At 42.2% G+C, this 15,474-nt stretch overlaps 1 protein-coding gene across 2 annotated transcripts in view; it reads left to right on the forward strand.

Moving 5' to 3' along the window:
• The window catches only part of ZNF516 (zinc finger protein 516), a 240,105-nt gene that overhangs the window by 50,435 nt on the left and 174,196 nt on the right, over positions 1–15,474 (forward strand). The window lies entirely within an intron of this gene.

The following is a 15,474-nucleotide window of genomic DNA, read 5'->3' on the forward strand; positions in this document are numbered from 1 at the left end:
ATACAGTATGAGCCATCACATAGCCCCTTATATACAGTATGAGCCCAAATATAACTCTCTATATATACAGTGTGAACCCCCACATAGCAACCTATATACAGTATGAGCCCTCACATTGCCCATATATATAGGCACACATCCCATTCACATATTAATTTTAAAAAAATCACATACTCGTGCGGCATTATTTGTTTTTCATTAAAAAGGGAACCAAGCAGAAAGACAATAGACCACATTATAATTAAAACCCTCTTCACGACATGCAACGTACATATATAGCATAAGTCGGAAATGGGTGTATGGTGCGGGCTCACGCAGCGAGCCGGCCCTATACAGATGGCTGTATATTACAGGTAGGACCTGCTGCTAATAATTGCGGGTGGAGCGGAGCTCCGTCTGCGATTGTTAACCTGTTAAATACCGCTGTCAATCTCTGACACTTGCATTTAACTCATGCCGACGAGTGCGTGTATCCCTACTTTCGCCCATCGGCGCACCCGTGACCGTGGGGGTAAGCTGATGAACCCTGTGATTGGCATTACGAAACTCCTTGGAAACTCTGCCTGTGGCATCGCTGCATATTGCACAAGTGATCAGACAATTGCATCTTCAAGCCCCCTAAGGGGGCCAACAAAGTCAGTAAAAAGTAAATAAAAATGTTTTAAAAAATATGAAAAAAATAAATAAATAAAAATTCAAATCACCCTCCTTTCCCCCTTCCCCCAGTGAAAATAAAGATAGTAAAAAAGTAAAAAAACCACATATTTGGTATGACCGCATTCAGAAAAGTCTGATCTATCAAAAAATATAAAAAACAATGAACCCAATCAGTAAACACTGTAAACGGAAAAAATTCAAGAACTATAAAAAATTGTTGTTTTGATAGCCACAATTCCACAAAAAAATGCTGTAACAAGCAATCAAAAAGTCACATCTATCCCAAAATGGTTCTTAAAAAAAGGTTGTCTTGTCCCGCCAAAAATAAACTATCATACGGCTCCATCAGATGAAAAATAAAATGTTACAGGTCTTCGGAAGATACAACTTCAAAAGTTTCTTTTTGCAAATTTCAGATTTTTTTTTACCACTAAAATAATAAAAAACTGGACATATTTGGTATCGCCGTAATCGTGCTGTTGAGGAGAATCATACTGCATGGTCATTTTTACCACACAATGAACACTGTAAAAAATTTTTTCCCCAAAACAATGTCAGAATTGGTTTTTTTTTCACAATTTCACCAAACTTGGAATTTTTTTTTACTGTTTTCGAGTAGTGTGTAGTAAAATGAATTGGCACCATTCAAAAATATAACTTGTCCCACAAAAAAAAACAAGCCCTCATATATCTATGTGGAAAGAAAAATAAAATAAAAATAAAAGAGTTATGGCTCTGGGAGGAGGAAAAATCTGGGCTGCGGTGTAATGGGGTTAATGAAGTATACGATTTTTTCAAGACTTTTGTTTTTCTATTCTTACAACCGAATGCTGAATGCTAGTGGGAACTTATTCTAAGGCCACTTTCATACGTTCAGTATTTTATTTTGGTATTTCAATGAAATAAATAAACACATGGGGTTTTAATAGCTTTATTATCAATCCACCCAAAGACCCTCGTTATTCTGAAAAAAAAGGAAAATAAAAAAACAATATTCCATACCTGTCCGTCGTACAGTCATGTCTCACACTGTAAATTCATCTGAAAGGGTTAAATACATTTACAACCAGGAGCCTGCTAATGCAGCCACTCCGGACTGTAAAAGACAGGGGAATGAATGGAATGCAGGGAAGCTCTGAACATTTTTTACCTTTTGTGCATTACTGCCCTCTTCCAAGATGGCATCTTTGGTCTCATGTGCACTGTGTCTTCCTGCTATAAAACTCAACCCCAGCCTTCAGTCTGTGCTAGAGTATCCTGCCTTGCATCCAGCTCCTGACCTCTGATTACTCCCTGGCTATATACCTGCTCCTGTGAACCTGTGGGGTTATCCTGCTACTCTGCTCTGAGTTCCTGCTGCATACACCAGTTCCAGTAATCCTCCTTCATCTGCTGCTCGTGTTTACTTCCATCTGCATTTGCTGGACATGTAAGCTGTTTCTGCTCTGCAAGAACCTGAGACTGTTACCCAGGCCTCCCTGGTTGTGCTAAGATATGATTTGAACTGCCTTATAAGCATATCTATCTGTGTTTGGACTAAGACAAGGATTTATTCATGTCAAGTATCCTCAAGAATAACTGTGCTTCATAGACTTTCTGCTTGATTGCATTTTCCTCTGAAGTTTCCTATAGACTGCTGAGCTGCATTTTATATTTACACCAAGTGTTGTGGACTTGAGTTTCTCTCTGCACCTGTTTGAATCACCGTGTGATAATATAGACTTTACCACTTATAAAACTGTGTCCTGTAGTTGTCTTGTTCCACGCAAAGAGTCTCCTGAGTTATCCCCTATAATTATTACAGGATACTCTAGCCATAAAAAAAGGAGACTGCTGGAACAATGACTGCAGAAAGCAGACTAGAGCAGGTGTTTTCCATAACTAGATCACTGCAGAAAGATGTGGAAGGTCTGCAAAAGAAGTTTGGAAGCTTTGAACACAATCAACAAGTGTTTGGACAAACTTTGCAGGACTTAAGCAACCGCATGGCAGCCCAGGAAAACAAACTTGCTGGCATAGAGTCCCAGTATGGACGGGCTTTTCAGGACATAAGCACGCAAATAGCTGCACAAGTGACTTTACCCTCTGGGCAACCGCCACCAGCTGGCCCAACTAAGTTGCCCCCATTCAGATTTAATGGTAATTGCGACAAATTTCGTGGCTTTGTGAATCAATGTATGCTATATTTTGATGTGCATGCTGACCATTTTCCTACTGATAGATCCAAAGTATTGTGTGCAATAATGCTACTGACCTCACGAGCGCTCACCTGGGCGAATTCGATGATTGAGTCTCGTGACCCACGGTTAAATAACTTGGATGATTTCTTGGCCGCTATGGCATTAATGTTTGATGACCCTAATTGCCGTGCAACCACTGAATCTGCTTTTGTTGTCTTTACGCCAGGCTAAACGTTCTATTATTGAGTATGCCACTGAATTCAGGAGATTAGCGGTAGATACCAATTGGGACAGTTATGCACAATTGCCTATTTTTAAAAGGGGTCTGTCTAGTATTATAAAAGATGAACTAGCTCACTCTGAGTCACCACAAGAGCTAGAGACACTTATACAGCATTGTGTGCGCATTGACATTCGCCTTACTGAGCGTAGGCAGGAGAAATTTGCTGCATATAACCGTATTTCTAACTTTTCCCTTCCTTCCAAAGAGCCTGCAGGTGAAACCTCTCGGGAGGTGGAGGATGTGCCCATGCAAATTGATTCCGTTCAGAGGCGCGAGATCAATGAGCGCCGGGAGCATCACCTTCGTGAAAGTCTATGTTTCTACTGTGGCCAGTCTGACCACTTCTTGATCAATTGTCCTAAGTGTCCTAGACGGCCTAACAAGGTGCTAGCAGCAGTAGGAAAGTATGACAACTGTGATGATGAATCTGACATCTCTGAATGTAGCCTGCCTTTAAACGCTGTATTCCATTCACTTTCTATGACTTCACCCCCCAAGGAGCTGAAGGAAAAGAACTCTCACTGTTCTCTCCCTATTAAGATCCTGTGTTCAGGACAGTGGATTTCCAGTGCAGCTATGATTGACTCTGGTGCAGGTGGCAATTTCATGGATATCGCATTTGCCAAGGAACATGGTATTGAAATTAAGCAAAGAGCCTCTCCAATTACCATGGAAACAGTGGATGGGTCACCTTTAATCTCTGGGCCTGTGGATCATGAGACCGTACCCCTTGAAATTTTGTTGGAACCTAATCATCAGGAGCAACTTTCTTTCTTGCTAATTTCTTCTCATTTTCCTGTGATTTTAGGCATTCCTTGGTTGCGTTCTCAGAACCCAATTATCAACTGGGAGACGAAGGAGATTATCTTTCCAACAAGGAGCAACTCAGCGTTAACAGAAGCTGTCCCTGAGTCCATGGCTACAGAACCACATGTACAGGTATTTTCTTTACCTCCAGCATATAAAGAGTTCTCTGACATCTGTGACAAGAAGAATGCAGATCAGCTTCCTACACACAGGCATTATGACTGTCCCATTGCTTCCTTCACACAGGCATTATGACTGTCCCATTGAGCTGCTTCCTGGGGCAGCTATTCCTTTTGGTAATGTATACCCTTTGGCGGCACCTGAGCTTCAAGCCTTAAAGGAGTATATTGATGAAAATCTGGCCAAATGCTTCATACGTCCTTCTTCCTCACCAGCAGGGGCACCTATCTTTTTTGTAAAGAAGAAGGATGGGACCCTGAGACCCTGTGTTGACTATCAGGAACTCAATAAGGTAACCGTACGAAACCATTACCCTTTGCCTCTGATTCCCGAATTACTGGAAAGAGTCCGCCATGCTAAGGTGTTCTCTAAACTGGATCTTCATGGGGTTTATAATTTGGTGCGTATTTGTCCAGGGGATGAGTGGAAGACAGCATTCAGATGCCGGTATGGACACTTTGAATATCTTGTGATGCCCTTCGGGCTTTGTAATGCCCCTGCAAGTTTCAACACCTTGCTAATGACATTTTCAGAAATTCGTTGGACCAGTTTGTGGTGATCTATTTGGAAGATATACTAATCTTTTCTGACTCTTTACAGGAACATGAAGAACATGTCAAAACTGTTTTAAGACATCTGAAAGAGAACCATCTGTATATTAAGCCGGAGAAATGTGAGTTCCATCATTCTGAGATACAGTTCTTAGGTTATATCATCTCTCCCCAGGGGCTGAACATGGAATCTGGTAAGATTCAGGCTATCCTTGACTGGCCGGTACCCAAGAATGTTAAGGAGGTCCAACGTTTTATTGGTTTTGCAAATTTCTACAGACGCTTCATTCGAAATTTTTCTGCTATTGTCCGTCCCATTACTTCCTTGACAAAGAAGGAAAAGCCCTTTAAGTGGTCATCACAGGCTCAAGAAGCTTTTGATCGACTTAAGATCTGTTTCACATCAGCACCGCTGTTGATACACCCAGATCCAACACTTTCTTTCATTGTGGAGGTGGACGCTTCTGATAATACTTTGGGGGCTATTCTCTCCCAAAGAACTGGAGAGAAGGGTCTGCTACATCCTTGTGCTTTCTTTTCCCATAGACTAACCTCAGCAGAGAAGAATTACGACGTGGGAGACAAGGAATTGCTGGCTTTTATTGCGGCTTTCAAAGAATGGAGGCATCATCTGCAAGGAGCTGCACAACAGATCATAGTGCTAACTGACCATCGCAATTTAGAGTTCCTTAGATCCGCTAGATGTCTTTCTCCTCGTCAGGCTCGTTGGAACTTATTTTTAACTCAATTTAACTTTGTTATCTCGTACCGTCCAGGTTCTCGTAATGGGAAGGCTGATGCTTTATCCCGATTCCATGCTGCGGATTCTGTACCTGGAGCCCCGTCCAAGACCATTCTATCTGATGCCAATTTCATTGGAGTTATCCACGATCAGGACTTGTGGAAGGAGTGCAGGGAGGCCTATGATGGTGATGTATTTCTGGCCAACCCACCTATGGATATTAATCTTGTCTTTAAGGGTGGCATGTGGTTCAGAGATCGACGTATCTATGTCCCTGAGGCCGTCAGTCTGCAGATCCTAAGTTGGTACATGACTCCAAGTTGGCTGGTCACAGGGGGGTACAGAAGACACAAGAGTTCCTGAGCCGATTCTTCTGGTGGCCAACTTGCCTGAAGGATACCAAGGACTATGTTCTCTCTTGCGAGGTATGTGCCCATTACAAGACTCCTCATGTGGCACCTACGGGTCTTCTACAACCATTACCTGTTCCATCCCGCCATTGGGGGTCTATATCAATGGACTTTATTGTGGAGCTGCCTACATCGGGGGGCATGAAGACAATTATGGTGGTAGTTGATCGCCTGACTAAAGCTGCTCATTTTGTTCCATGCACCAGCCTCCCCTCAGCTAAAGATACAGTGAACTTGGTTATACAAAATGTCTTTCGGTTGCATGGGGTCCCGGATAAGATCATCTCTGACCGTGGAGTACAGTTCACTTCAAGATTCTGGAAGGGGTTTTGCTCTGCACTCAATGTTAATGTCTGTCTCTCTTCCGCTTACCATCCCCAGACAAATGGTCAGACTGAGCATACCAACCAGACGCTGGAACAATATCTAAGATGCTATGTCAGCCATCTCCAGGATGATTGGTTGGAGTTGCTGCCATTAGCCGAATTTTCATATAATAATTCTCAGAGCACCTCCACTAAATTTACACCTTTCTTTGCCAATCTGGGTTATCATCAGTGTAGTTTACCTAGGTCTCCAATTCTCCGGTTCCGGCAGTGGAGGAAAGGCTGACTGCGATGAGACAAAATCTGGAGGTTCTGAAGGAATCCCTGACCACAGCTCAAGAACGTTATAAGAGATCGGCTGATAGATTCCGTAAACCTGCACCCATGTTCAAGGTAGGAGATTCCGTGTGGTTAGCAACTAAGAATCTGAAGTTAAACGTTCCTTCACAAAAACTTGGACAGAAATTCATTGGCCCTTTCAAGATCAACGGTATTGTGAGCTCTGTGGCCTGCCGGCTGAAGCTGCCTAGGACTATGAAGGTACACCCAGTTTTTCATGTATCTTTACTAAAGCCTGTATCTCCTAATACCTTCCAGGGACGTGTTGTGCCACCTCCGCAGCCTGTGGTGATTGATGGGCAAGAACAATTTGTGGTGGAGGAAATTATTGATTCCAGGATTCGCAGGAATCGGCTCCAATATCTGATAAGATGGCAGGGAAATCCCCCTGAGGAAGACTCTTGGGAACCTGTGGACAAAATCAATGCCCAACAGAAGATTTCTCGTTTTCATCGGAGATTCCCTGAGAAACCAGGTCCAGGATCTTCCTGAGGCCGCTTCTAAGGAGGGAGTAATTTCAGGACTCTGAACATTTTGTGCCTTTTGTGCATTACTGCCCTTTTCCAAGATGGCGTCTTTGGTCTCATGTGCACTGTGTCTTCCTGCTATAAAACTCAACCCCAGCCTTCAGTCTGTGCTAGAGTATTCTGCCTTGCATCCAGCTTCTGACCTCTGATTACTCCCTGGCTATATACCTGCTCCTGTGAACCTGTGGGGTTATCCTGCTACTCTGCTGCATACACCAGTTCCAGTAATCCTCCTTCATCTGCTGCTCGTGTTTACTTCCATCTGCATTTGCTGGACATGTAAGCTGTTTCTGCTCTGCAAGAACCTGAGACTGTTACCCAGGCCTCCCTGGTTGTGCTAAGATATGATTTGAACTGCCTTATAAGCATATCTATCTGTGTTTGGACTAAGACAAGGATTTATTCGTGTCAAGAATCCTCAAGAATAACTGTGCCTCATAGACTTTCTACTTGATTGCATTTTCCTCTGAAGTTTCCTATAGACTGCTAAGCTGCTTTTTATATTTACACCAAGTGTTGTGGACTTGAGTTTCTCTCTGCACCTGTTTGAATCACCGTGTGATAATATAGACTTTACCACTTATAAAACTGTGTCCTGTAGTTGTCTTGTTCCACGCAAAGAGTCTCCTGAGTTATCCCCTATAATTATTACAGTGACATTAACCCATTACTACCCCATATCCCACCGCTACTCGGGAGTGGGAAGAGAGTGGCTAACTGCCAGAATAGGCGCATCTTACAGATCTGGGGCAGATGTTTTTAGCCGGGGGGGCCAATAACCATGGTCCCTCTCTAGGCTATTAATATCTGCCCTCAGTCACTGGCTTTCCCACTCTGGCGGAGAAAATTGCGCGGGAGCCTACGCCATTTGTTTCCGTGATTTAAACCTTTATTTTAACACCTAGAGCTCCCAAATTTTGCACACACAAACTACTAACATTAGGAATATGTAAAAATATGACGGATATAAAATGGTTTACTGTATGTAAACCATGTCTCATATCCTGTCGGGTTTGATAAGGAGATAGCAAAAGCCGGCAAATGAATTACACGGATACTTTTTGGAGAAAAAATTGCTTCCTTGCATTGAATATGGATCACTGTTCAGGAACTTTTCTGCGTATCTCGGCCGTAAAAAAAAAGGACCGCATTTTTATACGTTAGGTCTGACCCTGGCCTCATACTTTTCCTCTGATTGTTCCTCTCCTGGTTTTGACTTATAAATACTGATGTAAAATACTGACCAAATACTGAACGTGTGAACCTGACCTTAGGCCACGTTCAGTGTTTGGTCATTATTTTACATCAGTATTTTTAAGCCAAAATCAGGAGTGGAAAAGTATAATAGAAACATATGCACCACTTCTGTATTTTTCACCCACTCCTGGTTTTGGCTTACAAATACTGATGCGAAATACTGACCAAATACTGAACGTGTGAACTTGGCCTTGCAAAGACATGTCAGGAAAGAAAAGAGGTCCTCTCTAAAAAGGCTATTTGCAAAAGTTTATTGTTTTTCACTTCATTAGCACAATAAAACTTTGGTTATAAAGATGACCCTTAATTTAGGTCACTCAGAATACAGCTTATAACTATAATGGTGATCACTTGGTTTACATTTGAGTGCCCATCATCTTAATGAAAGTCACTAGTTACACCAGGCAGTCACTGAAAGCTGTTTGTGACACTTGCCATAATCCTGGCTAGCTAACTTGCTTCTCATAAAACATAGAAGACAAGCATCCTGCAGGCATTCATATGGAAATGTGAGTTTAGATGCCATTTCACTACATTAAGTGACAGGGAATGTGATGACTGAGCACTGAGACAATATTGTCCCCGTTCTCTGAATTATTACATGTGTAACAAGTATGACGTGATTACATATGTGTATATTAGACAGTCACAAGAAAAAGGGTAACAATGTTTAGACTGTTGACTTTCAGGCTCCATATCTCACCTTTGAACATGAGACTACCTTTATTTTATAGGCAATCATCTCATACATAAATTTGACTTGCAACTATTTAGCATATGATTAGTTATGCAAATTCTTCTCAGTTCACTGCATTGTTACTGTTTTGTTCTTGGTGGTGGAAAAATCTTTTTCTTCCTGTATACTGCAAAATACAACCTGTTCTCACATTCCCTAATAGCTCAGTGTGGTATTAGGGTATTAGATTGATACCAAGTGAATGTTCACTGGTTCGAATCGAGGTACAGCTATGAAGAAATTTTCCCAAGAAAAGAGAAACAGCATCATGCAGCTCATCTATAGTGGTCTCTAGGCCAAGAAAATTTCCAAACTGCATCATGTGAGTGCAATGACAGATGGAAGAATATGAAATGAAGTCTATCCATCCAAAAGTCAAAAGGTGAACGTCCAGGTAAAATATTGAAGTCAACAAATCAGCTCATAACAAGGTCCATGAGTTATGGCACTAAAAACATGGCAGTGGAGGTGGTTCGTGCTTTCTAATAATGAGATCACAGATGTCCATGCAAACACCGTGCCATGTGCTTTACCCAAATCTGGAATGGTGGCCTGAAAAAAAGGTAAAATAGCCTCAAGTTCAATATCAATATCGTCATAAGAAGCGTCAGCTTGAGCTTGCAAAAAAGTATGAAAAGTGGACAGTAGAAGATTTGTAATGGGAGATTGGGAGCAATGAGACGAAAGTCAATAAACTGGGCTCTGATACGTGCAAATGGGTCTGGAAGAGACAAGGGAAAAAGGGGCTAAGGCTACGTTCACATTTGCGTTGTGCGCCGCAGCGTCGGCGCCGCAGCGCACAACGCAAACAAAAACGCAGCAAAACGCATGCACAACGCTGCGTTTTGCGCCGCATGCGTTGTTTTTTTCATTGAATTTGGACGCAGCAAAAATGCAACTTGCTGCGTCCTCTGCGCCCCGACGCGGGCGCCGCAGCGACGCATGCGGCGCAAAACGCAAGTGCGCCGCATGTCCATGCGCCCCCATGTTAAATATAGGGGCGCATGACGCATGCGGCGCCGCTGCGGCGCCCGACGCTGCGGCGCTGGCCGCAAATGTGAACGTAGCCTTACAGATGGAGAAATTAAAGGAATTGTCAAGTTGGTGGAGGAAGCCTGATAATATGGGGTTAACAGCCAAAGGCATTGGATACTTGCCAAGGATCTATGGTGATGTCAAAGCTGCTATATGTGAGTATCCTACAAGATGAGTTACTTCGTACCCTTGAGTACTATGGGTATGAAAAGGAGAGCATAGTGTTCCAGCAGGACAATGACTCAAAAAGTGGTTCTATGACAATAACGTGAAGGTGCTGGATGGGCTCCCAGAGTCACCAGACCACAATCTAATTGAACAATTGTAAGTAGAGTTGAAGGAAAAGCTGTATACATACCCAAGTGATTGATCAGTATGCACCAACTTTCTGAACATGTAGAAGAGACCTGGAATCAGATTAAGGTTAAGACATGCTTGAATCTGATAGAGAGCATGTCCAGAAAGATTCAGGCATTGTTGAAAGCATAAGGTGGATTTACAAAATACCAAGAAAACACAAAAAATTTAAATTTTGATTTTTAGGAGCAACACAGTAACAATGCAGTGACATGACCAGAATCTGCATAACTAATCATATGCTAACTAGTTGCAAGTCAGATTTATGTATGAGATAGCCAAGATAGTCTATAAAATGATGGTAGTATCACTTTTGTAGCAGTAGTCGATAGTGACATATGGAGTCTGAAAGTCAAAAGTTTAAAACCTTGTTAACTTTTCTCTTGTCACTGTGTATATACAGTGGGAGAAATAAGTATTTGATCCCTTGCTGATTTTGTAAGTTTGCCCACTGACAAAGGCATGAACCATCTATAATTTTAAGGGTAGGCTAATTTTAACATTGATAGATAGAATATCAAAAATAAAATCCAGAAAACCACATTGTATAAATTATATACATTTATTTGCATTTTGCAGTGAGAAATAAGTATTTGATTCCTCTGGCAAACAAGACTTAATACTTGGTGGCAAAATCATTGTAGGCAAGCACAGCAGTCAGACGTTTTTTGTAGTTGATGATGAGGTTTGTGCACATGTCAGGTGGAATTTTGGTCTACTCCTCTTTGCAGATCATCTCTAAATCATTAAGATTTTGAGGCTGTCACTTGGCAACTCGGAGCTTCAACTCCCTCCATAGGTTTTCTACGGGATTAAGGTCCGGAGAATGGCTAGGCCACTCCATGACCTTAATGAGCTTCTTTTTGAGCCACTCCTTTGTTGCCTTGGCTGTATGTTTTGGGTCATTGTCTTGCCTGAAAACCCAGCCATGACCCATTTTTAATGTCCTGGCGGAGGGAAGGAGGTTGTCACTCAGGATTTTACGGTACATGGCTCCATCCATTCTCCCATTGATGCGGTGAAGTAGTTCTGTGCCCTTAGCAGAGAAACACCACCAAAACATACTGTCTCCACCTACATGCTTGACAGTGGGGATGGTGTTCTTTGAGTCATAGGCAGCATTTCACTTCCTCCAAACACGGCAAGTAGAGTTAATGCCAAGGACCTAAATTTTTATCTCATCTGACCACAGCACCTTCTCCCAATCACTCACAGAATCATCCAGATGTTCATTGGCAAACTTCAGATGGGCCTGTACATGTGTTTTCTTGAGCAGGGGGACCTTGTAGGCACTGCAGGATTTTAAACTTTTACGGCGTAATGTGTTACCAATGGTTTTCTTGGTGACTGTGGTCCCAGCTGCCTTGAGATCAATAACAAGTTGCAGTTTTAGGCTGATCTCTCACCTTCCTCATGATCAAGGATACCCCACGAGGTGAGATTTTGCATGGTGCCTCAGATCAATGTCGATTGCCAGTCATTTTGTATTTCTTCCATTTTCTTATTATTGCACCAACAGTTGTCTCCTTCTCACCCAACGTCTTACATATGGTTTTTTAGCCCATACCGGCTTTGTGCAGGTCTATGATCTTGTCCCTGACATCCTTAGAAAGCTCTTTGGTCTTGCCCATGTTGTAGAGGTTAGCGTCTGACTGATTATTTGAGTCTGTGGGCAGGACTCTTTTATAAAGGTAACTATGCAAGACAGCGCAAGACAGCTATCTTGAATGCAGGTAACGAGTTGATTAGGAGCGTCTATCTAGTCTGTAGGAGCCAGAACTCTTAGTGGTTGGTAGGGGATCAAATTCTTATTTTTCACTGCAAAATGCAAATAAATTTATATAATTTATATAATTTATACAATGTGATTTTCTGGATTTTATTTCTGATATCCTATCTCTCAATGTTAAAATTAATCTACCTTTAAAATTATAGACTGCTCATGTCTTTGTCAGTGGGCAAACTTACAAAAATCAGCAAGGGATCAAACACTGTACATATATACCATACATCTATTGTGGTATTTTTTTTTATAGGTCTAGACAAGGCTGCAGTGTCATATTATATATGACAGGCATACATATGACAGTCAGGGAGCAGTGTGATATTATATATATTTGTGTGTGTACAGTATATAGAGGGTGCAGAGCCCCACACAGGGGAGCACTGTGATATTACATATACTGTACTGTGTGTACAGTATATAGGTGGTGCAGAGCCCCAGACAGGGGAGTAGTGTGATATAATATAATTATATGATTGTGTATGTACAGTATATAGAGGGTGCAGAGCACCAGACAGATGGGCAGTCTGATATTATATATATGATTGTGTGTGTATAGTACTTAGAGGGTGCAGAGCCCCAGACAGGGGAGCAGGGTCATATTATATATATGATTGTGTATACACATGTGTGCAGTATATAGAGGGTGAAGAGCCACAGACGGGAGCAGTGATATTATATATATGATTGTGTATACACCTGTGTATAGTACATAGAGGGTGCACAGCCCCAGACTGGAGCAGTGTGATAATATATATGATTGTGTGTGTATAGTATATAGAGGGTGCACAGCCCCAGACTGGAGCAGTGTGATAATATATATGATTGTGTGTGTATAGTATATAGAAGGTGCAGAGCCCCAGAAGAGCAGTGTGATATTATATATATGATTGTGTGTGTACAGTATATAGCAGGTGCAGAGCCCTAGACAGGGGAGCAGTGTGATATTATATATATGATTGTGTGTGTTCAGTATATAGAGGGTGCAGAGCTTCAGACAGGGGAGCAGTGTGATATTATATATATTTGTGTGTGTTCAGTATATAGAGGGTTCAGAGCCCCAGACTGGAGCACTGTGATATTATATATATTTGTGTGTACAGTATATAGAGGGTGCAGAGCCCCAGACTGGAGCACTGTGATATTATATATATTTGTGTGTGTACAGTATATAGAGGGTGCAGAGCCCCAGACTGGAGCAGTGTGATATTATATATATTTGTGTGTGTTCAGTATATAGAGGGTGCAGAGCCCCAGACAGGGGAGCAGGGGGATATTATATATATTTGTGTGTGTTCAGTATATAGAGGGTGCAGAGCCCCAGACAGGGGAGCAGTGTGATATTATATATATTTGTGTGTGTTCAGTATATAGAGGGTGCAGAGCCCCAGACAGGGGAGCAGTGTGATATAATATATATTTGTGTGTGTTCAGTATATAGAGGGTGCAGAGCCCCAGACAGGGGAGCAGGGGGATATTATATATATATTTGTGTGTGTACAGTATATAGAGGGTGCAGAACCCCAGACAGGGGAGCAGGGGGATATTATATATATATTTGTGTGTTCAGCATATAGAGGGTGCAGAGCCCCAGACAGGGGAGCAGGGGGATATTATATATATATATCTGTGTGTGTACAGTATATAGAGGGTGCAGAGCCCCAGACAGGGGAGCAGGGAATATTATATATATATATATCTGTGTGTGTGTACAGTATATAGCGGGTGCAGAGCCCCAGACAGGGGAGCAGGGGGATATTGTATATATATTTGTGTGTGTACAGTATATAGAGGGTGCAGAGCCCCAGACAGGGGAGCAGGGGGATATTATATATATATATATATGTATATATATATCTGTGTGTGTACAGTATATAGAGGGTGCAGAGCCCCAGACAGGGGAGCAGGGAATATTATATATATATATCTGTGTGTGTGTACAGTATATAGCGGGTGCAGAGCCCCAGACAGGGGAGCAGGGGGATATTGTATATATATTTGTGTGTGTACAGTATATAGAGGGTGCAGAGCCCCAGACAGGGGAGCAGGGGGATATTATATATATATATCTGTGTGTGTGTACAGTATATAGAGGGTGCAGAGCCCCAGACAGGGGAGCAGGGGGATATTATATATATATATCTGTGTGTGTGTACAGTATATAGCGGGTGCAGAGCCCCAGACAGGGGAGCAGGGGGATATTGTATATATATTTGTGTGTGTACAGTATATAGAGGGTGCAGAGCCCCAGACAGGGGAGCAGGGGGATATTATATATATATATATATATATATATATATATATATATATATGTATATATATATCTGTGTGTGTACAGTATATAGAGGGTGCAGAGCCCCAGACAGGGGAGCAGGGAATATTATATATATATATCTGTGTGTGTGTACAGTATATAGCGGGTGCAGAGCCCCAGACAGGGGAGCAGGGGGATATTGTATATATATTTGTGTGTGTACAGTATATAGAGGGTGCAGAGCCCCAGACAGGGGAGCAGGGGGATATATATATATATATATATATATATATATATATATATATATATATATATATATATATATATATATAGATATGTATATATATATCTGTGTGTGTGCAGTATATAGAGGGTGCAGAGCCCCAGACAGGGGAGCAGGGAATATTATATATATATATCTGTGTGTGTGTACAGTATATAGCGGGTGCAGAGCCCCAGACAGGGGAGCAGGGGGATATTGTATATATATTTGTGTGTGTACAGTATATAGAGGGTGCAGAGCCCCAGACAGGGGAGCAGGGGGATATTATATATATATATCTGTGTGTGTGTACAGTATATAGAGGGTGCAGAGCCCCAGACAGGGGAGCAGGGAATATTATGTATATATATTTATGTGTGTACAGTATATAGAGGGTGCAGAGCCCCAGACGGGAGCAGTGTGCTGCAATCTTCCGTCACTCATATGTAGGAGTCATTTGATGCCCGCACACTTTCCCGGCGTTGAAGCAGAACTTTGTGTGAGCTGATGAGACAATAGTAGATAGTGTGTGTGCATTTAATTTAGGACATACCACTGTCCTGCCTGCGGGGGACACACTAGCCTATACACTGCCTAGATGACTGACAGGTCGTGTCTCATGCCTCGCATGGCTTTGTGACATATTACAAAGTGGATTGTGTGTGATCCTGTGTGAGTTTGGGGCAGCAAGCCTCTGTGAGGAGGGGAATGTGTGAGCCATCCGGCAGCGGAGTCCCCTGTGAGACAGTGGTGCGGTCTCAGTCAATCATGTGCACTTCTTTCTTTAT

Source organism: Ranitomeya variabilis, chromosome 6 (genome assembly GCF_051348905.1).
Source record: "Ranitomeya variabilis isolate aRanVar5 chromosome 6, aRanVar5.hap1, whole genome shotgun sequence".
NCBI lineage: Eukaryota > Metazoa > Chordata > Amphibia > Anura > Dendrobatidae > Ranitomeya > Ranitomeya variabilis.